This window comes from Apium graveolens, chromosome 9 (assembly GCF_009905375.1).
Source record: "Apium graveolens cultivar Ventura chromosome 9, ASM990537v1, whole genome shotgun sequence".
Lineage (NCBI taxonomy): Eukaryota > Viridiplantae > Streptophyta > Magnoliopsida > Apiales > Apiaceae > Apium > Apium graveolens.
This window is the reverse complement of record NC_133655.1, coordinates 183,264,152-183,289,163: the sequence shown is the minus strand read 5'-3', so window position 1 is coordinate 183,289,163 and position 25,012 is coordinate 183,264,152. Positions and strand designations below refer to the sequence as shown.

The following is a 25,012-nucleotide window of genomic DNA, read 5'->3' as shown; positions in this document are numbered from 1 at the left end:
TTTGCCTTCAAGTGTGGCCATGGGATTTGTGTCAATGCCCCAATAGATTCCTACCAAAGCCACCAATCCTAGAAAACGTTCGAAAAAACCTGCTACGTTTCAAAACCCAAGTCAAATAAAGCCACCTCTGTTGTCTCTCAAAAGACAACAGTTGTAACACCTACCACGAACCTTCAGGGGAGTGTACAGGGTGTTAGTGGTGAGGGGAGGGGTGAACATCAAGAAAACCCCCAGAATAAGGTAGGAGAGGTGAGTGGTGATAAGTGGATTTTATATCCACTTGGAATGCTTTATTACAAGCTTAAATTGGTGTTCTGGACTCAAGTTGTTGGTATTTTGATGTGTTTTGGTGTTATTGCATTTCAGGTATCAGTTAAATGAAGAAGAGAGCTTATAAAGGAAATATGATGAAAAGTTATCAGAAGTGTAAGCCAAGGCCATTTTCAAGTTGTAGAGAATCTCGTTAGCTTCGCGTGGGTAGTTGAATCGCCTAATTCTGACGAGTAGAACTCAAGTTATGGCCAAAACAAGATTCATCAGCATATTTTCCCAGTCAGTAGCTGAGCGCCCGGTCAGCATAGCTGAGCGCCCACTCAGCAGAGCTGAGCGCCCGCTCAGGAGCTGAGCGCCCGCTCAGGAGCTGAGCGCCCGCTCAGGAGAGCTGAGCGGCCGCTCAGGAGAGCTGAGCGGCCGCTCAGGGCGCGGCTGGTCGTTGATTTCGCTGAAAAAGCCTTTTTTGAGTGGAATTTGATGATTTTAAGGGTTCAGGTCCACTAGGGGCGTATATATACTTAAAAAAAAGGGTTTTCATCATCCGGGAAGATTGGGATACCAAGGAGAAGACCTATAAGCACAGAACAACTCCGAAAAAGAAGATCTTGTTTTCAACTTGTGATTCTTTGAATTAGTTGTAACTTAGGATGCTCGTTTTCATTCTTGTTGAACCTAGATCTCGTTTATTCATACTTTGATTATTATTTAATTTATTAATAACTTGTTTATACCATGCTTTCATTGGAACCCATGGCGACGATGAGTTCGATTATGGGCTAATCGTTGTCATGGGGTTCTGGCGAATTTACTTATGGATTTCAATAATTAATTGTTTCGATATCTTGGTGTGTGGTGATTGTATGATATCCTAGTATTGGTTGTGCTTATTCGTCTTATGTGCGTAGCTAACATATAAGATAGCGTGTTAATCTCTATTGAAGCGACAGTGAATATAGAGGTTTAGAACTTGCCATGCTAGCATAGGTTCATGTATGTGTATGCATGATTCTTAGGTAACTCTAACCGTTTGACTTGCCCTATGTAATCAAGATAGATAACTTATGCTTAAACCGTTATGTTGTCAAATTCTATAGACATATAGGGTCTCAATATAATTAGTGCATATTCAGCTTCTATCACTTTTGTGGATGTCTGGTAGAATGGTAATCGTGCAAGGAAAGTTGGCGTTTATCAGTTTCGTGTTATCTGATTAGTGTCATCACCATCACATGTTAAGGTTAAGAACGAAAAGGTTATTGAATGAAGTAGTAATGAAGTTAGAATCCCATGTTTGTTATATATAGTAATTCAACCTCAATTCTCTTAGTTAATGTTATTTAGTATAATCTCTTAGTTTAATAAAAACCCAATTTGTTATTTGTCTTAGCATTGAGCGATAACCATACATTGTTGCATAGGTGCATAAATTGAACTTAACCTAAACTAGTCTCTGTGGGAACGAATCTGATTGATATCTTATACTACTTGCGAACGCGTATACTTGCGTGAATATTAGCGCGAGTTTTTACCCTACCAAGTTTTTGGCGCCGCTGCCAGGGACTCGGTGTTAATTTTTAGTTTATGTGCTTGTCATCAGTGGTCGTTAAAGTTCACTGACTCGGATTCTTTTACTTTCACGGTTTATTTGTTTGTGTTTCAGGTACTCATTACAATGGGAGATCCAGTAGCACAATCGAGAGCCTTGATGGATTTTTCTCAACCCAAGATTAATGACATTCAATCTAGTATTGTCCGGCCAGCTATCACAGCTAATACCTTTGAGATCAAGCCTGGTATAATTCAATGGGTACAGACTTCAGTCCAGTTTGGGAGTTCTCCAACGGAAGATCCCATTACACACATTAGGGATTTCATAGAGATCTGCGACACCTTCAGGTTCAATGGTGTTTCTGAAGATGCTATTAAGCTGAGACTTTTCCCATTCTCTCTGAGGGACAAGGCTAAGAGCTGGTTACACTCTCTACCAGCTGGTTTAATTACTACTTGGGAAGATCTTGCTCAAAAGTTTCTCACTAAATTCTTCCCTATGGCGAAGACAGCTGCAATCAGAAACGCTATTACTCAATTTGCGCAGCAAACGGGAGAATCGCTAAGTGAAGCTTGGGAGCGCTACAAGGAGATGCTTAGGAAGTGTCCTCATCATGGAATTCCTGATTGGATGATCATCACTTATTTTTACAATGGGTTGGGAGCACAGTCCGGACCCATGCTCGATGCAGCATCAGGCGGAGCATTATGGGCAAAGAGCTATGAGGAAGCTTATGATCTAATTGAACTGATGGCTGCTAATGAATATTAGTATCCAACCCAGAGATATCCATAGGGCAAGGTAGCATGAGTTCTTGAAGTGGATACAGCTACGGCTATCACTGCTCAACTAAAGGCGTTATCTATGAAGATCGATTCTCTGGCTAACTATGGTGTTAAACAGATAAATTGTGTTTGTGAGCTATGTGCCGGTCCGCATGTGACAGAGCAATGCACTATATCTAGTGACTCAGCTCAGTTTGTGAGCAACTTTCAGAGATCGCAGCAACCAGTTCTAGACACTTATCATCCTGACAACTGGAATCATCCTAACTTCAGCTGGAGCAACAATCAGAATACGATGCAACAGCCGTTCCAGCAGTTTGGAAATAAGTTATTCAACCCTCCTGGTTTTCAGCAACAACTCCAACTTCAACAACAAACTCATGATGCAGGTCTATCTTCAAATGAAAAATCGGAATTGGAGGAGTTGAGGCTTATGTGCAAAAACCAGGCTCTTATATACCAAAGCCAGGCTGTTTCTATCCAGAATCTGGAGAACCAAATAGGGCAAATTGTTAATGCCTTATTGAATCGACCATCAGGAACACTTCCTAGTGATACGGAAACAAATCCAGGCAAGAGGGAAGTTGAAGAACATGTGAACGCCATCACCTTAAGGTCTGGAAAGGTCGCAAGCCCCCAAGTTCAGCAAGATGAAGAGCCTGAAAAGTCTCAAGTTCCAGAATCTAAAGTTTTGGCTGAAGAAGATTTGCAGAAGGAAGTAGAGGTGGAACCAAGGAAGACTACTGTGGAACATACTCCTCCTGAGGGTAATACAGGGGAGAAGCAGATCTATCCTCCACCTCATTTTCCTAAGAGGCTGCAGAAGAAAAAGCTGGATAAGCAATTTGCTAAGTTTCTGGAGGTGTTCAAGAAACTTCATATCAATATACCTTTCGCTGAAGCTCTTGAACAGATGCCTAGCTATGCGAGGTTTATGAAAGGTATTCTCTCTCAGAAAGTGAATCTCGATGACTTAGAGACCGTTGCTCTCACAGAGGAATGCAGTGCTGTGCTGCAACAGAAGTTGTCTCCGAAGCTTAAAGATCCTGGGAGCTTCACTATTCCTTGCACCATCGGAAACTTGTCGTTCGACAAGTGTTTATGTGATTTAGGAGCTAGCATCAATCTGATGCCCTTATCTATCTTCAACAAGCTTGGTCTGCCTGATCCAAAACCAACATACATGTCATTGCAACTAGCTGATCGTTCCATCGCTTATCCATGAGGTATAGTGGAGGATGTCTTGGTCAAGGTGGATAAACTCTTCTTCCATACTGACTTTGTAATTCTTGATTTCGAGGAAGATAAGAAGATTCCCATTATCTTGGGAAGACCATTTTTGTCTACAGGCCGAACTATGATCGATGTGCAAAAAGGAGAGCTTACGATGAAGGTTCATGATCAGAAGGTCACTTTCAATGTGTTCAAGGAAATAAAGTTACCCACAGCTAAAGAGGAGTGCTTTAAAGTAGAGCAAATTCAGGTTTTGAATGCACCTCCGTGGAAGAGGAAGTTGGATATGCCATTCGATTCTCTTGGGTTAGTAGAGCTGAAAATTTCTCAGGAGCGTTTTGAACCATATACTCAAGAAGCTCCCATACTTGAGCTCAACCGACAGCCAGATCACTTGAGTTATTCATTCTTAGGTGCACCCCCTGACAAGGGGTTGGGATATATCTTTGATGATGTAGAGGGTAGCCGAATGGATCCTCCAGTGCCTATAGAGGGTTCTTCTCATGTGCAGCATGTAGTTGATAGGACTGGTGTTGGTGATGAGAAGTACAGGCGAGTAATTAGGCATATGGAGGCCATGCACGACATTCACCGTCATTTTGCTGAAGATTTGACACACGCTTTTGGTACTATTTTTCGAGACACTAGTAGCGAGGTTGATTGGCCACCTGATCCTCCACCCGACGAGGGTGAATCTCCCGCTAATTAGGTATGCCTGAAATCCTTATTATTGCCTTCAATGAGGACATTGAAATTTTAAGTTTGGGGGTGATAATGTAAGGATTATTAGTTTGTGTCCATATAGATTCATATAGATTCATGTTACATGTTTAGTTGTAGTTCATTCATATTTTTGTATGATTGTTCATTTAGGACATATTTGTTTGTTTTTATGTGATTTCATATAGTTGCATTTGCATGCATATTTAGCATGATCCCTTAAGATGAACTATGATATTTGATAAGTTGATGTTGATTTCAGTGTGGTGATGAGGAATAGAGGGATGTTTAAGTCTTAATGAATTGATTTGCATGCCAGAAATAAATATTTTCATAAAGTCTTATAGGGTTGCTTTTGATCTAGATCATGATCATACTTGTTTGTTGTTGAGATTTAATCACTTGGTTATATTTAGAATTTGTGATATTCTCGTAATGACGTAAAAACACTGATTTTTTTTTATCTGGAGAAAAACTTGGATTTCATTGCTAGTTGTTGTAAGGCTAGGCGTCAAATGGCTAGTAGCCGGCTCATATTTTTATGAGTAGTCTAAGGTTGAATGAGATGGAGAGAAACGCACTCATTAAGAAATTGTTGAAAAAAAGAAAAAAGAGAAAAAAAAAGAATGAAAAAAGTATGTGTTTATGCATAATTGATCAAGAGTGAGCTCTTTAATACTCGAGTTATTAATTTCTAGGGGACTTTGTGCCTAGTGACCTAAGGCTTTTATAGTCTGGGATCCGCTAACCTAACGCTCGCTACATGGGTATTATTGCATAAGTCTTTTGGGACCTCATTCATTGCACGATCAAATAAGCATCTTTGTTATGTGTTCAATAATAGTGTGAATCCTTGTATAACTCTAGTAGAAAGGAGGTGTTGTGAGTCTTAATGCGTTTATTATCTATTTTGTTTATAAACTTTTGATTATTTCGGTGATAGATAAGTTATGGTTATTGATCTAGTATCGAGAGATATCTGTTAAGCATCCACACACGCACATTTCTGGTTTGTGAGTTGGTTTGTGGGATTTATTCGAGCTCTGTTTAAAGTCATTGAATTCTTAGAGGCATTGGCTTATTCATTTGGTTATGGTTATTCTGAGGGGATCGATTGCATTATCATTTAGTTGCATTCACGTAGTTGCATTCATGCATTAGGTTTATTTTGTAGTTTTGAGTCTGTTTATGCTTGAGGACAAGCATCGATTCAAGTTTGGGGGTGTGATAAGTGGATTTTATATCCACTTGGAATGCTTTATTACAAGCTTAAATTGGTGTTTTGGACTCAAGTTGTTGGTATTTTGATGTGTTTTTATGTTATTGCATTTCAGATATCAGTTAAATGAAGAAAAGAGCTTTTAAAGGAAATATGATGAAAACTGATCAGAATTGGAAGCCAATGCAATTGTCAAGTTGTAGAGAATCTCGTTAGCTTCGCGTGGGCAGTTGAATCGCCTAATTCTGACGAGTAGAACTCAAGTTATGGCCAAAACAAGATTCATCAGAATATTTTCCCAGTCAGTAGCTGAGCGCCCGGTCAGGAGAGCTGAGCGCCCGCTCAGGGCGCGGCTGGTCGCTGATTTCGCTGAAAAAGCCTTTTTTGAGTGGAATTTGATGATTTTAAGGGTTCAGGTCTACTAGGGGCATATATATACTTAAAAAAAGGGTTTTCATCATCCGGGAAGATTGGGATACCAAGGAGAAGACCTAGAAGCACAGAACAACTCCAAAAAAGATCTTGTTTTCAACTTGTGATTCTTTGAATTAGTTGTAACTTTGGATGCTCATTTTCATTCTTGTTGAACCTAGATCTCGTTTATTCATACTTTGATTATTATTCAGTTTATTAAGACCTTGTTTATACCATGCTTTCATTGGAACCCATGGTGACGATGAGTTCGATTATGGGCTAATCGTTGTCATGGGGTTCTAGCGGATTTACTTATGGATTTCAATAATTAATTGTTTCAATATCTTGGTGTGTGGTGATTTTATGATATCCTAGTATTGGTTGTGCTTATTCGTCTTATGTGCGTAGCTAACATATAAGATAGCGTGTTAATCTCTATTGAAGCGACAGTGAATATAGAGGTTTAGAACTTGCCATGCTATCATAGGTTCATGTATGTGTATGCATGATTCGTAGGTAACTCTAACCGTTTGACTTTCCCTATGTAATCAAGATAGATAACTTATGCTTAAACCGTTATGTTGTCAAATTCTATAGACATATAGGGTCTCAATATAATTGGTGCCTATTCAGCTTCTACCTCTTTTGTGGATGTCTGGTAGAATGGTAATCGTGCAACGAAAGTTGGCGTTTATCAGTTTCGTATTATCTGATTAGTGTCATCACCATCACATGTTAAGGTTAAGAACGAAAAGTCTATTGAATGAAGTAGTAATGAAGTTAGAATCCCATGTTTGTTATATATAGTAATTCAACCTCAATTCTCTTAGTTAATGTTATTTAGTATAATCTCTTAGTTTAATAAAAACCCAATTTGTTATTTGTCTTAGCATTGAACGATAACCATACATTGTTGAATAGGTGCATAAATTGAACTTAACCTAAACCAGTTTATGTGGAAACGAATCTGATTGATATCTTATACTACTTGCGAACGCGTATACTTGCGTGAATATTAGCGCGTGTTTTCGCCCTAACTAGTGGTACCCAAGCCAGCCAAGCCACAGTTTCTCAAAAGACTGTGGTGGTTGAAAAGGATTCAAACTCATCCCTAGTTGCATCCTCCCAAAAGAGTGCAGCTATTGAAGATAGTCCCCAACCAGGGACACAGAACAAAAGAGGGAGGGACACTGAAGCCACACACTCACCTGTAAAAGCCTTCACAAGAAGAAAGAAGGTTAAAACCCTAGTTTCCACACAGGGTGCACACACTGCACAGATACATCCACCTGTATCTATGCCTTCTCAAATTCAGCTTGATGTGACTCCAACAAATGTGGAGTCACAGCCCCATTCTCTCAAAATTGACATACACCAATCACCAAATTCTCCATCACCATCTCTGGATGTGGACATGATATTCACATCAATTCCTGATTCCCCCTCTTTACAACTCAGGGAGGAGCCCCACTCAAATACTGGTGATCATCATCTTTTAAATGATTTGTTGGATCATCAGCCAATTCGTTCAGACGTAGTTGAAGAATCTGTGTCACCTAAATTAAAATCAATCCACACAGATTCAACAATTATGTCACTTTCAATTTCTACTTCTTTTCCTTCTTCAACGGATATTCCTCATCCGTTGACAAGTGGTTGTTCTTCAATGGATAAGCTTAACAGCAATTATCCGTTGATACCATCAGTTTCAACTTCAATGGATATTCCCTATCCGTTGATAGTCTCTACACAAACAACTGAATTAATTCCAAGTATATAAGACATGGTTACTGTACAATCACTTCTAGGATTGAGGGAAGGGAGTGAAAACTTGAGTGAAAGGCTGGGTTGCTCCCAGGCAAAAGGAGAGCTTGGGAGTCTACATATGCATGCTATTTCTTCCAGCATGGAAAAAGAAAGTGAGAGGAGTACCACCTTAGTAGGTGAAGGTGAGGGTGTGAGGAGTGTGAGCCAGGGGGAGCCCCTGATTCAAGAAAAGAGAGAAATTGAGAGAAAAGCAGGTACAGAAGGTATAAGGGTGGATCCAGCCATTGCTAGTGAGTCAATGATTGTGGATGATGCTGAAAAGGAAAGACAATTTCAGCAACATTACAAAGCTGTAATTGATAACATTTCCTTGGATGCTGACACTTTTACTCATCCTGTGTCAGCCTATCATCTGTTGGCGATTCAGGGCAATGAGGAGGCAGAAAAGACTTTAAATCTAGTACATACTTCAGAATCTCTACAAAGGGATAAAGCTGTTGTCAATAGGATGCCTTCTACAGCTGGTGAGCCATCTGAAGAATTTGGAGTAAATTCTAATGATGATGACTCTGATTCTTTTGATGGAAGCATAAACTTAGGGGGAGCTGAAGGCCCAAGTTCTATTCCAGAGTTACCTGAATGGGCATTGACAAAGGAATCTACACCAGGGCATTTCAATGTATCCATAGTCAAACAAGTCAGATGTTGAAAAGAAGATGGCCAAATTGGAGGAAAGAGTTCAAGCTATTGAAAACTCTATGGCCACCTTTCTTCACAATCAACAGTCAATGCAACTGGGTAAAGCACATGGCTTGACACCTCTCCTTGATGATAACAAAAAGGGGGAGAATAAAAGGGAAGGGGAAGGGGAGCCATCTACACATATACAAATATCAAAAGTGCTAGTTCCAGCCATCACTACTTCTCCAACACTTCAAATCAAAGGAAAGCTTGATGGAATTGATCTAATCCAGCTAGCAGCAGCTGAGATGAAGGTGAAAGAGCAAAGGAGAAAAATTGATGAAAGGATGCAACAAGTGTTTGGCTCTACAACTACAAAATCCTTATCTGTGAAACATAGCACAAAAGTTGAGCCAATCACAATGGAGCACAAGCCAGTAAGGAGGAATAAGGTTGGAGAAACTTCTTTCAGGAACCTGAAGCCCATGGTACTCAAGCCAACCACTAGATTCAACAAGGACTCTACAAAGAACCCTCTAAGCTTTGCTCAACTAAAAGAAGTGGATTTTCCTCTTCCAAAGCCTGATGAAGACAAAGTTTTGGGTGGTAACATCATAAAGCACAAAGAGACCAAGGATGTAGTGGAAAGAATGAATATGGCAATCATCTATAGAGAGGAAAAGAGCATCTGTGTGATGCAAGGACATCCCAAATTCTCAATAGCCAAGAGGGAAGAGACCAAGAGGCTAAAGGAAGAAGCTAAAAAGCTGAAGGCTGACAAAAGAGCACAAGCAAAGCTTGAAAAACAGCTAAAGTTAAGTCAAATTGAAGAAAAGAAGAAAATTGAAGACAAGACTGAAAGCATATATATGGATATGGGGAATATGGTTGGTGAGAGTGTGGAGGAAAGGAGTGAGGAAAGAAAGGAATGGCAGAAAGGTAACAGAAAGAAGGTCAAGGAAAAAAGGAAGAGTGAAGATGACACTGAGGAAACCCAATCAAAGTCCAAACCACTACCTTCTATCCCTGAACCTGTTGTGGTTGATCCCAGTATAAATATTCATGATGAAAAAATCATCCCTAAAGAGGAACCTATTGATTAGGACACCATCAAATTGCCTAACTTCCTAACTACCTCTCCACCACCAAAGAAACTGAAAAGAAAATCCAAATCAACACCTCCCCTAACCTCAAGTAAATTCACTCAGAAACATAAACCTAAGCCTAAGCCACAAGCCTCAAAGGATGATTATGTTCACATTTTTGACATAAAAGAACATACAGATATTGAACTCTTCCTGGATGAGCTGAAGGAAGTAAGGAGAATAAATGCCTATAGACAGCTACCAGAAAGGCTAGTGTTCAAATATAAAGGAAATGTGGAAAGGACTTGGCCTCTTCAAAGAATTCTAAGTGAGGGCTATTCTACCTTGATTAGAGTCTACTCAGCTATCAAAAGGGATACTGGCTTTACCGGGACTGCCAAAACTGAGATTCTTAACAAGATTGCCAGCATAAGGAAGAATTGGTGGGAGTCAAATTCCTTGCCTAGAACATTACTCAACCCTGAGCATGGAATCACAATTCATAAATCACCTCATTGGTTGATGGAGTTCAGAGACAATAAAGGAGTCAGAAGATTTTTCAGACTTGAAGACTAGCTTAAAATTGCCAATAATGAAACTCTCAAGGACATGCAATCTAAGTTGGACATCAGTGAAGAAGATGAAGCTGAATTCTACAGACAACTCCAACTCCAAGTAGAGGAAAATGACTGGACGCTTGGGAAGAAAACAGGGGAACAAAGGAAAAGAAAATGATTTGCTCAGACTAAAGGAGCACTCCTTGGAAACACTGTAAATCTTCAATTCTATCTCAGTACATACACTTTTACAGCACTTTTGAATTTCTACTTAATTTCAACTCATATATCTACTAAGTGTTTTGTTATCATCAAGTTAACCCTGAATTTATGCCTACAATTCTAGTAAACATAAATAGGAGAGATTGTTAGGAATATATGTAATAGTTTGATGATAAGTTAAACAAAACACTTAAGTAGAAATCTAGTGTTTGTAGCCTCAACGGATAAGACCATCTTGGCTATCCGTTGATGGAGTAGCTTTACTTAGAAATAAGTTTAGTATTGTAGCACATTTTAGTCTCTGCATTTAAGTTATAATTCTTAGAATTTGTGGGAAATTATAAGTCATGTTGACTACTAGTAGATATGCAAATAGGAGGGCTAATTGTAAATATTTCATGCCTTGTAATTTTGTATAAATGAAGTAGTATCAACTGATAGATTAAAGGCCTTCAACGGATGAGAAACAAAGCTTCAACGGATGTCTCTAAAGCTTCAACGGATAACATCCATCAACGGATAAAGCTTCAACTGTTAAAGCATCAACGGATAAAGCCATCAACGGATGAAAGCTTCAACGGATGCTCAGTTGCATAGCAGTTGATAGTGACAATTCATAAGCTGACAGAGGCACATGGGTTGACAGAGACAATTGGAATGCGGTAGCCTCTTGGAGGAATCAAGAAAAAGCAGCATTTCTATTCTAGTGCAAACAAGGAAGTATTCAAAGATTCACAGATTATCTTAGATTGCATTGGATAGAGAAATGAAGAAGAAACATGTGAAGAACTATTTTATAATTGTATTTTATCTTTGTCTTCACTTGTAAACTTGGTGATATATAAACCAAGTTGCAGCTAGTAATTAGATGTGAATTTTCCAGAGCTATTTAGAAAAACATAGAGAGAAAATCATCCAGTTTGTACTAGGAAGCAGCTGTGATCAATTCTTTGTATCACAGATTTTCTGAAATACACATCTCTGGTGGAACAACAAATCCACAGAAAAGTTTTTAAAGCCTTTGTGTTCTTTACATTTGTGTCTTGAATATACATCTGTCTGCACCTGCTCAAAGCAATTCACACACATCTGTTCATTATAACACTTAGCTTTTGAAACTGCTCAAAACTTGAAAAAGTTTTGAGATTTACATTCAACCCCCCTTCTGTAAATCTCATTGTTAGTCCCTTGGGAATAACAATTGGTATCAGAGCAAGCTCTTGACATACAAAGAGTTTAAAGATCTATTCTACTAACATCATGAGTAAGAAGGATATTGGAGTGAAGATTCCAATCCTGGAAAGAGATAATTATCATCACTGGAAAGTAAAGATGCATCTACATCTCTCTCAAGATGAAAGCTACATCAACTGCATTAAGAATGGTCCTCACATCCCTCACAAGGTGGCCACAGCTGCCACTGCCACAGTTGCTGTTGGACAGTCTATTCCCAAGCCAAAAGCAGAATGGACTGATGAAGATATTGAAGAGGTTCACAAGGACAAGAAGGCCATGAACATTCTGTTTAATGGCCTAGACAAAGATATGTTTGATAATGTCATTAACAGCCAAACTGCTAAGGAAATTTGGGATACTGTACAACTTATCTGTGAAGGTACTGAACAAGTTAGAGAAAACAAAATGCAGCTTCTCATTCAATAGTATGAATATTGTCATTCTGAAGAAGGAGAATCATTGAATGATACCTTCAATAGATTTCAGAAACTGTTGAATGGATTGAAGTTGTATGGCAGAGTGTACCAAGTCAAGGATTCCAACTTAAAATTTCTGAGGTATCTACCAAAGGAATGGAAACCTATGACTGTTTCACTAAGGAATTCACTTCACACTTGAAAGATTATATGGAATTTTGAAGACCTATGAACTTGAGATGGAGCAAGATGAGCTATTGGAGAAGGGAAAGAGAATAGGTGGATCAGTTGCACTTGTAGCTGAAAATGAGAGAACTGAAGGCAGGAATGAAGAAAAGACAATGTCAAGTCTCAAAATTGGCACAAGCAAATCAGAATCAAGCAAGGGAAAGGAGCAAGCAGCTGAGGTTAAAGACAATTCCAGTCAAGATGACTCTGATGATGTTGATGAACATCTGGCTTTTCTGTCCAGAAGGTTTGCAAAGATGAAATTCAAGAAAAACATGTGTGCCACTAAGCCAAATAAGAACATGGTGGACAAATCCAAGTTCAAGTGTTATAACTGTGGCACACTTTGCAAGTGAGTGCAGAAAGCCAACTTCTGAAAATGGGGAATAAAATAAAATATTAACTGATTTTATTATGAATAAAGTGAATAAAATAAGAATAAAATAGGAATAAATCAATTAATAATAATATTAACTGATTTTTAAATACCAAAAATATAACTTTAAATGTTTAAAAAATGATTTTTTTGGAATTATTTGAATTAATTATAAATAATTGTATTTTATTTAACTAATTATAAATAAAATTAATTGATTAAATGAATTAATAAACTAATTAAATCTATAAATAATCAATTAAAATAAATTATAAATAATTAAAACAAATATGGATTTTTAAAATCAATAAAAGAAATCATTTTTAGAATTTAAAACAATTAAGAAAATATTTTTTTTAGAATTATAAATAATAAGTAATCGATTTTTAAAATTAAAGTAAATGGTTTTTGAAAACAAGAAAAAGAATTTTGCATTAAAAATAAAAGGAAATAACCAGAAACAGTTGTTATTCAAACATGGGAAAGGATTTTGGATTCAAGGGCGGAACAGGAGGGAACTTCGCCGGAACCACAGGGAAGACGCCCGGCATCTCGCCGATTTCTGGAATTTTCAGATTCCGGCCGAGAGGTCCGGCCACTTCCCGGACTCCGGTTGCGCCCCAAAACCTTCCAAAACACGATTCTTAACTCGATTTTGAAGCCAAAACAACCCAACAATTTCACCGGGACTAAAAACACCATCAAAACGTGATCGTTTTCCCCCGATTCCGATCAAAACGAAGCAAACTCGGGAATAGTTCGGCCAAAAACCGATTCCGGCAATTACTCAACCAAAAATCATGATTCTAGTACCGAAATAAAGCTTGGATCAATTGAAAACTATTCTAATCACCAAAAATCATCAAGAACCTCAGGATTAATCAAAAATTTGAAATTAAAAACTCAAAAAACAAAGAACTCGTCGATATACATCCGGGACTTAAACAACTAAAGTAAATATGTAAATCGACTCCAATAAACATTTTAAAGCTATTTACAAACCCAGAATCATTCAAAAAATCATCATATCTCAAAAACGAATTCATTCTTCAAAACCTAACCTCAAATGCTGAAATTGATATGGTTAGAAAGAGCTTGAAACAAGGATCAATTTGGTATGTAGAGCATTTGATTTGGTTTCCTGGTTTGCCCACAATCATCAATCAAAGGCTGGACAAGAAATTTCACCCCCAAAATGTGTTCATGGGTTTTGTTTCTATTTTCTGAATTTTTGATAAATAAAATGAATAAAATAAAAATTTTGCAACTATTTATACTTACAGAAAATTATATCCCCAAAAATTAATTAAGGGTGTTTTTATCCCTTAATTATAATAATTAGGCCCAAAAATACTAATTACAGGGAATAATTTTAAAAGCGAAAAAATATAAAATTTGTATCGAAACTTCCCGAAAACACATAAAATACACTCAAACACGCATAAAACGATATAAAACGAGTACCTCGATATAGACGCAAATAAATACGCGTCCAGATTATAGATCGATTCATATAAATGCATTTTTAAACACGTAACAAGTATTCTACTGGATCATATCAGATCCAAAAATAGATTACTTAGCCACTAAGTAACTATAAACCGATACAACTTAGTATCAGATTTGGATAATTATCAAAACTGAGCTTCTTACAAAACACTTTATACGAAAATAATGTAAGAATATCTTGTCTTCCGATAATACGGGTTTTGTTGATTTATCAAAACGATTGTCGTATCGAAAATTTTGCGTTGGGACGCTTATAGGTCAAACCGTAATCCGGATCGAAAAAGTTAAAATACGCAAAATGCTCAGAATATCCAAATTAGGTTAGGAAGGAGTTTTCGGAAGAGTTTCGGGTTGTAAAAACGTAAAAACGATTGAGGTTGGATGATTCCCGGTGTTATAAAATAGTTTTATAATTATACCGAAATTAATTATTAAATCTGTAAATCATTATAAAAATCATATAACAGACCAAAAATTACCAGAAAAATATCACAATTATCTATATTTTATTCTAGACATATAATAATTAGAATACTCACAGAATATCACATATAAACATCCTAAACATCAATTCCATTTACCAGATAATTCACTAAAATTCATATAAAAATCATATAAACAACTCCAAATAATAATAATAATAATAATAATATTTAAAAATATGGGATATTACAATCTACCCCCCTTATAAGGATTCTGTCCTCGAAATCAACAGAAGAAAGCACTAAGGGTTTTCTGGCCAACTTTCTAATCTTGCATATGTAACTTTTCTCAAAATTTCTAATAACACTGCAATTCCTAATACCACACAGTTATCACGGAAGTTTCACTCTGCAACATTGTTCCATCCACATTCTTTGACCAATTTCTCAATAGAATCACTTTTACTGATTTGCGAGAAAAAGAATAGAGGAAGATAGAGAGAAGGAAAAAGAAAGAGAGACAGAGATAAATAGAGAAAGAAATAAAGAGACAGACTGACTTCGTTATACGTCACCAATATTTTCATTGCATTGCAATTCACTGCTGCTGTTGGTAATCCCATCTCATAGCCTTACTTGGACTTGACAAAGATAACTCAACTTGATTGAATTGGCATACCTTCGAATTTTGATATGATAAAATCATGGAATTTCAAAGAGAAAAGAATTTCATAGCATAACAGGACCAAAATCTGAATTTTTGACAAAGTGTTGTGGAAATGAAAGAATAACTGAGAGATCAGTATGATCAAACGAACTTGATGTTGCGTGCCAAAATCAAGACACTACTAAAGGTTGTAATCCTTCATGTATTCACAACATACACAAGTGATGGCGTCCCATCCAACTCTTATCACACAGACAGGTATACCTTGTGTCCGATATAGTTAGGGTTGTCCATCTCAGTCAGAATAAAAAAATATGAAAGGAATTCAAAATCAAATAAATAAAACTGAAAAGATTTCAAAGTTGATATTTCTGGAAAAAAATGAAATCCAGAAAATAAGATTCTGGCATAAAATAATTAAACGAGTGTTAGGGAACATATCCTCTAACAGATACCTCTTTTTGAGAGATGGTAAACAAAGTTATAGAAAGAGAAGGTATTGCCAAAGTCTTAATACTTATCTTCTTCTTCCTTTTTTTGAACTCTTCGGTTGACTCGTCATTCGATTTTAGACACTTCTTCATGTTCTGAGGATATCGATAATCTTCATCGTCGTCGAGTTATTGTAGCCTCGGAAGATTCCACGATAGAAGTTTGCAACTGCCAGGAGTTTTGTCCAGCTCAATACAACCATCTCAAACGAACGCGCCTATCTTAGCTTACTCATTGGTACTATATCCAATAGTCCAATAGGAACTCGATATGAACTCAAGCGTCCTCACATAGCTATACACACCCCTACACACTCTCGTTTCTAGTTTACTATAACCTCAGCTCTGATACCAACCTGTAAAGCCCCCAAATCTGGGGTCAGAGGATTTGGTCGTCACTATGAAACCTCAATCCAAATCAACCTGTTTAATCAATAAATAAATGCTAGGGGAAGATATTTATCATTTATGACCCCAAAATAATCCAAGATCTTTTGAGGTTACAGTTCTAGAAACAAGAATTCTAAATTCCACCAATAAATTTTTCACTTTCTTTTAAAACTCTTTTCAATAATTCAGAACCTTAAAACTTAACCCGCTAGTATATCTTCGAAAAAAAGTATACTATGCCCAAATACAATACACAACTATAATATAATATAATATAAACAATTTTACACAATAGAACTTACACTAGTTCGCAAACCCTGGACCAACCACCTTCCAAAAGCTTCTTCCTTGCTTCCTCGAATTACGCGGCTAAACAGCGCAAGTTAATCCTCACTGGAGGTTAAATTTAAAAACAGGCAAGTATGAGCGAAATAAATGCTCAACAAGATCATTATAGCAAATATAGGGTCATTTTGATATAAAACCGATATCTGCAATGGCGCAGAACATTTTAAAATCATAATTGCTGAAATAGAAGACTTATTAAAGAATCGGATAATTATTTCTCACTGTATTCAAAACTCTTTTTGATATTTGAAATTTTTCAGCAATACTTTGAATCTGGACGAGAATAAAACTAATAAAACAGTGTTTACAGAAATATCGTAAACAACAATAACAAGAAACAATAATTATGGAATGAATCACAAACTTTATTCAAAACCGAACTCTTGATATTAATACTCATTTTGTTGTCATATCAAATTAGATATCAAAATGAACTTTGATGCTCGCAACATCCCATATTGAAGTCAACATCAATCATCTATACTAATACCACCTTTGATACTTAACAACAACCTAAATATCCATAACAAGCGGAAACTGAATCAAAACCGCATTTCACCTTTTATTCAAAACTAAAACACTTGATAAATCATTTATTCTATGATCAGCAAAAGGAATATAATAATTTAGATTGGGATCATTCACCGACGAACGTACTATCATATGTTGATCAGCCCGTGTGATAGCACAAGGTCATGATTCATTAAAACATGTCCCCAAAACACGAGTACTCAAATAAGAAGGCAATATATCTTCCTGTGGCACAAATTATGTCATAATATTTCATATGACACTTAGAAATAGCCCTCCGCTGGACCGTCCGCCCCGTTCACTTACGTATTGATCCAATCTTAAAACATTTTGTTGAAAAGGGGTCATAATAATTAACACCCAAAATAATTTTATTCCTCCATTTACTTGGGTAGGAATATTCACAACCAAATCATCTTTCTCAAAATCTAAAACATTTATAAATCTAGTAATTTGATAAGTAAAATCACTAAGCTATTCTGAACATAGAATAGCAGAAGAGTACTTGCATAAACAGAATCATTTAATTCAGCGATATGTAAAACATTTATCTATTCCAAACTAAGAATAAGGAAAGCAATACTTACCAAATAGGAATCAAAATAAATATCACTTGAACAATAAGTGATGATAGGGATACTTGCATTTGGTTTTTAGCAGGTAGTCACACTCGCAATAATACAATCCCTCATTCCGACATCTCATGGCATCACCGTCTTTCTTTTCAATACTTTATTTATATGCTGCTCCTGCGATTACTAGAAGCCAGTTATCCAATACTATTCCATCTCATTCTTCCCAATGTATTATCCTGATCAACTCGAGCGTTCCGCATCTATAATTAGATGATACAATTTTAATCACCTAAACGATAATTACTCGATGCACTGTGCGTCAAAAATCCTATTGCCTACCCATACGATAGCCCACACATAAAGAAAATAGTCAAACACAAGACCATTGACCCACTTACACACATAATTCATATAACACGTAAGCACATAATCCACGTATCACATAATTCATATAACACAGGACTCGACTCGTCAAAAGGTTCGACTCGGTACTTTTAAAACTAAAATCGAGTCAAAAATATGATTTATCGCTCAAAATTGACTCAAAATAACTCGTAAAACAAGAGAACCTTCGAAACAAAAGAATTTAGGTCTCGAAAGTGTTTTTAATGAAAGCATAATATTTTTCTGAGTCTAGAGGCGTTCGTTTCGTATTAAACGGACGAACGGTTTATTTATTATGAATAAAATGAATAAAATAAGAATAAAATAGGAATAAATCAATTAATAATAATATTAATTGATTTTTAAATATGAATCATTTATAACTTTAAATGTTTAAAAATGATTTTTTTAGAATTATTTGAATTAATTCTAATCTTTTTCCCCCGATTCCAAAAACACCATCAAAGCGTGATCGTATTCCCCCGATTCCGATCAAAACGAAGCAAACTCGGGAATAGTCTGGCCAAAAACCGATTCCGGCAATTACTCAACCAAAAATTATGATTCCAGTACCAAAATAAAGCTTGGATCAATTGAAAACTATTATAATCACCAAAAATCATCAAGAACCTCAGGATTAATCAAAAATTCGAAATTAAAAACTCAAAAAAACAAGAACTCGTCGATATACATCCGGGACTTAAACAACTAAAGTAAACATGTAAATCGACTCCAATAAACATTTTAAAGCTATTTACAAACCCAAAATCATTCAAAAATCATCATATCTGAAAAACGAATTCATGCTCAAGAACAAGAAAATCGATTTTCTTCAATACCTAACCTCAGATGCTGAAATTGATATGGTTAGAAAGAGCTTGAAACAAGGATCAATTTGGTATGTAGAGCGTTTGATTTGGTTTCCTGGTTTGCCCAAAATCATCAATCAAAGGTTGGACAAGAAATTTCACCCCAAAATGTGTTCATGGGTTTTGTTTCTATTTTCTGAATTTTTGATAAATAAAATGAATAAAATAAAAATTCTGCAACTATTTATACTTACAGAAAATTATATCCCCAAAAATTAATTAAGGGTGTTTTTATTGCCTAATTAAAATAATTAGGTCCCAAAAATACTAATTACGGGGAATAATTTTAAAAGCGATAAAATATAAAATTTGTATCGAAACTTCCCGAAATTTGCGAATAATGCAAAGATGCAGAAATACTGGGTATTTGAAATACGAATGATTTTATAAAAATAAAAACTCGATTTTTGTGAACTTTGACGTCCCGGTGGGGTCTCAGTCCGTTTTTTTTAAAACAGAATCGCTTCCTAATTTAACATAAAATCCCGAAAACACATAAAATACACTGAAATGCATATAAACGATATAAAATGAGTACCTCGATAAAGATGCAAATAAACATGCGTCCATATTACAGATCGATTCATATAAAAGCATTTTTAAACACGTAACAAGTATTCTACTGGATAATATCGGATCCGAAAATAGATTACTTAGCCACAAAGTAACTATAAAACTATACAATTTAGTATCAGATTTGGATAATTATCAAAATTGGGCTTCTTATAAAACACTTTATACGAAAATAATGTAATAATATCTCGTCTTCCGATAATACGGGTTTTGTTGATTTATCAAAACGATTGTCGTATCGAAATTTTTGCGCCGGGACATTTACGGGTCAAACAGTAATCCGGATCGAAAAAGTTAAAACACGGAAAATGCTCAGAATATCCAGATTAGGTTAGAATGGAGTTTTCGGAAGAGTTTTGGGTTGTAAAAACGTAAATACGGTTGAGGTTGGACGATTCCCGGTGTTATAAAATAGTTTTGTAATTATACCAAAATTAATTATTAAATCTATAAATCATTATAAAAATCATATAACCGACCAAAACTTACCATAAAAATATCACAATTATCTATATTTTATTCTGAACATATAATAATTAGAATACTCACAGAATATCACATATAAACATCCTAAACATCAACTCCAATTACCAGATAATTCACTAAAATTCCTATAAAAATCACATAAACAACTCCAAATAATAATAATATTAAAAAATATGGGATATTACAGTATAAGTCTGGGGGTTACTAGCTAATCACCAAACCTGCACAACCTATATAATGGTAAAGCAGCAATATATATAAACCCCTTTAACACTAACCAAGATCTTTCTAGGTTGAAGTATGAAAACAAGAACCACTAACTAACTTTATTACAAACCAAATTTAAAATCTAACAATTCTCGTTATTACAAACCATTGTCTATCAAATTTTAAACTAAGTTCATCTTTATTCAAACACACACTTTGACTATCTACACTCCACCTGCTCAGGTATCTCAAAGCTTTCTTCCTGAATTGGAATCAACACTTTGGGTATAAGAGGGTTTTGCGGCTTGACCCGCTTCTTTACCACTCGGGTCCTGATAGTTTTATTTTCCTTCTTAACTGAAAATAATAAGGTGGATAACAACAAGAAAGGGATGAGCCATAAATTGCTCAACAAGTCCGCAAAATATAAACAGTGTTAGTGTAAGTTAAATGAACCGGTAACCTGGTTACATCTGCAAAGATAACCGTACGAGAAAAGAACGAAGGTCATTACTAGCGAATACAAATGAATTAAACTGGACACAAGTTCGCACATATACTTTGCTGATCAGCCAGGATACATTGCAGATCTATATCTCACTATATAGATCCAGTCGGGTACCCAGGCTCTTCGACCCATCTCAAAGATCTGGTTATGTCCCGGTCCTCAGGATCAAGTATAAACTCAATCCCAAACATCACTATCCAGTCCATAGAGGAGCAAACAGAACAATCAGTATGCTTTGATATATCCTAATCATCAGAATATATCAACATGTATATGTAACTATTGAAATATGAATAGAAAATTTAAAGAATAGGAGAAATCAAGAATCAAAATGAAATATGAACAAAGGAATAATAATTGTGTATCAGTGTTTATAAATAGGAATCAAAAGAATGCAAGTGTGATAATAATCTGAAGAAATATCACTATTCTGAAATTAGAATAGGGGAAAAACTTGCCTTTCACGCGATTCACTCCAAGTACTTCACCGTTGTCTATCACCGGCTCGACTTGCCTTGCTGGCTTTTCTTCTATCAAAGAAATAGACTGATTTAGTCATCTTATATCTTCATCACATCTCGAACCGACTTCATATCGCTCATATTGTCTACCCATGCGCGTATTATTGACTCATTTACTATTTAATAGCATATAGGACTCAATTAACCACATAATACACATAAGTACATAAGTCACATAGTCATTTTAGGTTTAAAATAATTTTTAGAATCGAAATCGACTCGCTATTCGCTTAACCGATCATTAACTAACTCGTTTCCTATTTTGTGGGATTTATCGGACTCGTCTCTACACGCAATAAGGCTTATAATCAAGTAAATATCAAAATTCAGCTAGTTTCTAAAATAAATTAGGTTTTAATATTATTTTTAATGAAAACAAATAATTTTTCTAAGTCAAAGGGCTTTCGTTTCGCTCGAATCGGGTAAACGGTTCAATTAATATTAATTAAACACAGATAAATCAATTTATTATTCCATATAAATAATTATTACTAATTATTATTCCCTCTAAATATTTTTATATAATTATTTGAGAAAAAACAGAATTAAAAAAAAATCTATAATTTTTGGAATTAAAATAAATTTATTATGATTTATTGAACATTATTTGATTAATTATTAATATAATTAATCATTTTTAAATAATTAATAACTAATAAATAAATAAAATATAATTAAAGAAATAACTAATTATGAATTATCATAATTTAAAATAATTATTCCCTAATTTTTGGAATTAAATACAATTTATTACAAATTATTTGATTAAATTGATTAATTTTAAAGAATTATTCGCTACGAATAATTATTACGTAATCTAGACGAAATTAAATGAATAAATCGATACTCGTACTTCGAATTCCTAAAATTCGAAACGCAACTCGAACAACTACGAGTCGCTCGCTTGAATCGATTAATTATCGAACCATTAATCGAGTTAATCGATCTAATTATTTAATCTCATTTATTAAATAATTAATTAAATACTAAATACTAAATAATTATGTAGATAAATAGATAAATAAATATTTAAATAAATACTTTTCGAATTTCTAAATTAATAAAATAATTTAGAATTTATTTACAAAATATTTCAGATTTTTAAATCTGATTTTTATTTGATTTTATAATTTACAGAACTAATTTTCTGTTTCATAAAAATAAAAGTAAATAATTAAATTATAGAAACATAATTCAGGGAAATGGTTTGGGGGCTGAGGGATCGAAACCGGGTCAACCAATCGGGTTGACACCGGGTTTTCAAGAACTCGAATGGGTCGGGAAGAACGCCACCACGGCACCGCCCCCGGTGGTCGTTCCGGCAATAAAACGGAGACGGAACGCCCAGCTTTCAACTCGTTTCTTCTGTAATTTCAATCCTTACTATCCCAGCCACCCTCCTCCTTCTTCCTCGACGTCGCAACAGCCGGAGATGCCAAGAAACGCCGCCGACAGCGGCGATTTCCGTCGAGTGCAAAACTGAAGCCAACATCGATGAAACTTACACGAATCGATTCAAACTCTCGCGATCTACTTACTTACAGCAACATAAACATCAATCCATTAACGATTAACAAGACCTGGATTCGAAGTTTAAACCCTAAAATTAAAATCAAAAATCGATGCATCTAAACATGAAATTGATAACAAAATCAGAAAGTAGAGGTCAAGAGCTTTCGATTGAATACTTACATGAACGATTTGATGCACAGAATCACGTTCAATTTCCGATTTCCAAACCCTAATTTCTGGGAATTTGGGGATTTTTCTGAATTTTTCTGATTTTTTATGATTATTTAGTTAATAATTAACATATAATTCATTATTTATACTAGCTCAAATAATACCCCTTAATAAAATTAAGGGTCTAATTACACATCTAATAAAATTATTTGGCCCCAATTTTTATAATTTTTGAGTATTAAAATTTAATATTTAAATATTTTATATATGTAATATATGTGCCAAAATTTCCTAAAAATTGTGAATAATTCAAAAATACAAAGAATGGTATAAATGAAAGTCCTAAAATTTTATAAAAATAAAAATGTGATTTTTGTGGGGTTTTTGACACCCAATGGGGCCCGGAAAAGTCATTTTTCGCGAAACAAGAAAATTTATAAAATACCTAGATATTCAGAATAACACGATGGTAAAAGCCGTTTATTGAAAAATAAAGCCCATTATTTTATTTGAAATATCAGCTATAAAATCATAGTTCGGGTCTTATAACTTTTGATACGAAGGCTATAAATACAAAATAAAATACCAGAAAAATATCCTGAAAATACCCGGACGATACAGAATACACATAGCACGTAACAGTTAAGTTTTATAGGTAGTTGCACATAAATGGCTGATTAAAACACATAATTTATCATAAATATTATATAATACAAGCGTAATTACCCAGGCGTCCTTCCAACCTTAATAAGATTATGTCCTCAGAATCTCGCTAAGAAAATAAATGGGGATACTTTTTGTTAGATATATTTGAGATGTCATGTCTAATATGATTCATGTTTAGTTTTCAGATCTTAACAAACAAGACATATCAGGACTTACTGAAATCAGGACTTACTGGAAGTCAGAACTTAATTTCAGAACTTAATGTCATATCAGAACTTAAGTGCAGGAAGACTTACAATTAAGGAAGGAAGCTGATTTACAGGAGAAGATCGAGACTAAAACAAAAGAAGATATGCATGGAAAGAGTTAGAAGACTGGAAGACTTGTAGAAGATATCTGATTGATATATTTTAGGAGACAGAATTGTATTCCATATCAATTAGAAGTTATCTTGTAACTGTTTACTATATAAACACAGACTTAGGGTTTACACTATACTTGTTATCATTATCGAGAAGATTATACATTGTAACCTAGCATCTCTTAGTGATATTTGTTCATCACTGAGAGAGAACAATAGTTCATATTGTAACAGAGTTTATTTAATATATTTGATCTTTGTTACATACTTGTGTTAAATCGATTTAATTGTATAAACACTGTATTCAACCCCCTTCTACACTGTTGTGTGACCTAACACTTTTCTAACATCTCACTCTCAAGTTCCCAGGTTGACTCTTCAACCATAGGATTTCTCCACAAAACTCGCACTAAAGATACAAATTTATACCTTAACACTCTCTCATGCCGATCTAAAATTCTTATCGGCTATTCTATATAAGACAAATAGGTTGGATTTCTATCGGCTCATATTCTATTACATGTCTAGAATCAGGATTATATCGCTTAAGCATTGACAAGTGAAACACATTATGGATATGCTGCATGTGAGGCGGTAAAGCTAACTCATATGCAACTTTCCCGACTTTCTTCAAGATTTCAAATGGACCAACATATCGTGGCTTCAATTTACCCTTGTTCCCAAATCTGGTCAATCTTTTCCATGGAGATATTTTGAGTAATACATGCTCTCCTTCTTGATAGTCCATATCTTTTCTGGCTTGATCCGCATATTTGCGTTGTCGATCTTGTGTCGCTTCAAGTCGCTTTCGAATAAGCTCTATCTTCTCTTTAATTTGTTGAATCAATTCTGGACCCAAAATTTTGCGTTCTCCAACTTCATCCCAATACACTGGTGATCTGTATTTTCTTCCATATAAAGCTTTGTAAGGTGGCATTCCAATGCTCGTATGATAGTTGTTGTAAGAAAATTCAACTAAAGGCAAATGCTCGTCCCAACTTCCTTCAAAATCAATCACATAAACTCGTAACATATCTTTGATCATTTGGATAGTCCTTTC

General features: G+C 35.2%; 1 non-coding gene across 1 annotated transcript; it reads right to left on the bottom strand.

Moving 5' to 3' along the window:
• Positions 1-2,335: 2,335 nt before the first annotated feature.
• LOC141688311 (small nucleolar RNA R71) lies at positions 2,336-2,442 on the bottom strand. Its single transcript, XR_012561761.1, has one exon. It is a non-coding gene; the product is annotated as a small nucleolar RNA R71 (small nucleolar RNA).
• Between the last annotated feature and the right edge of the window lie 22,570 nt (positions 2,443-25,012).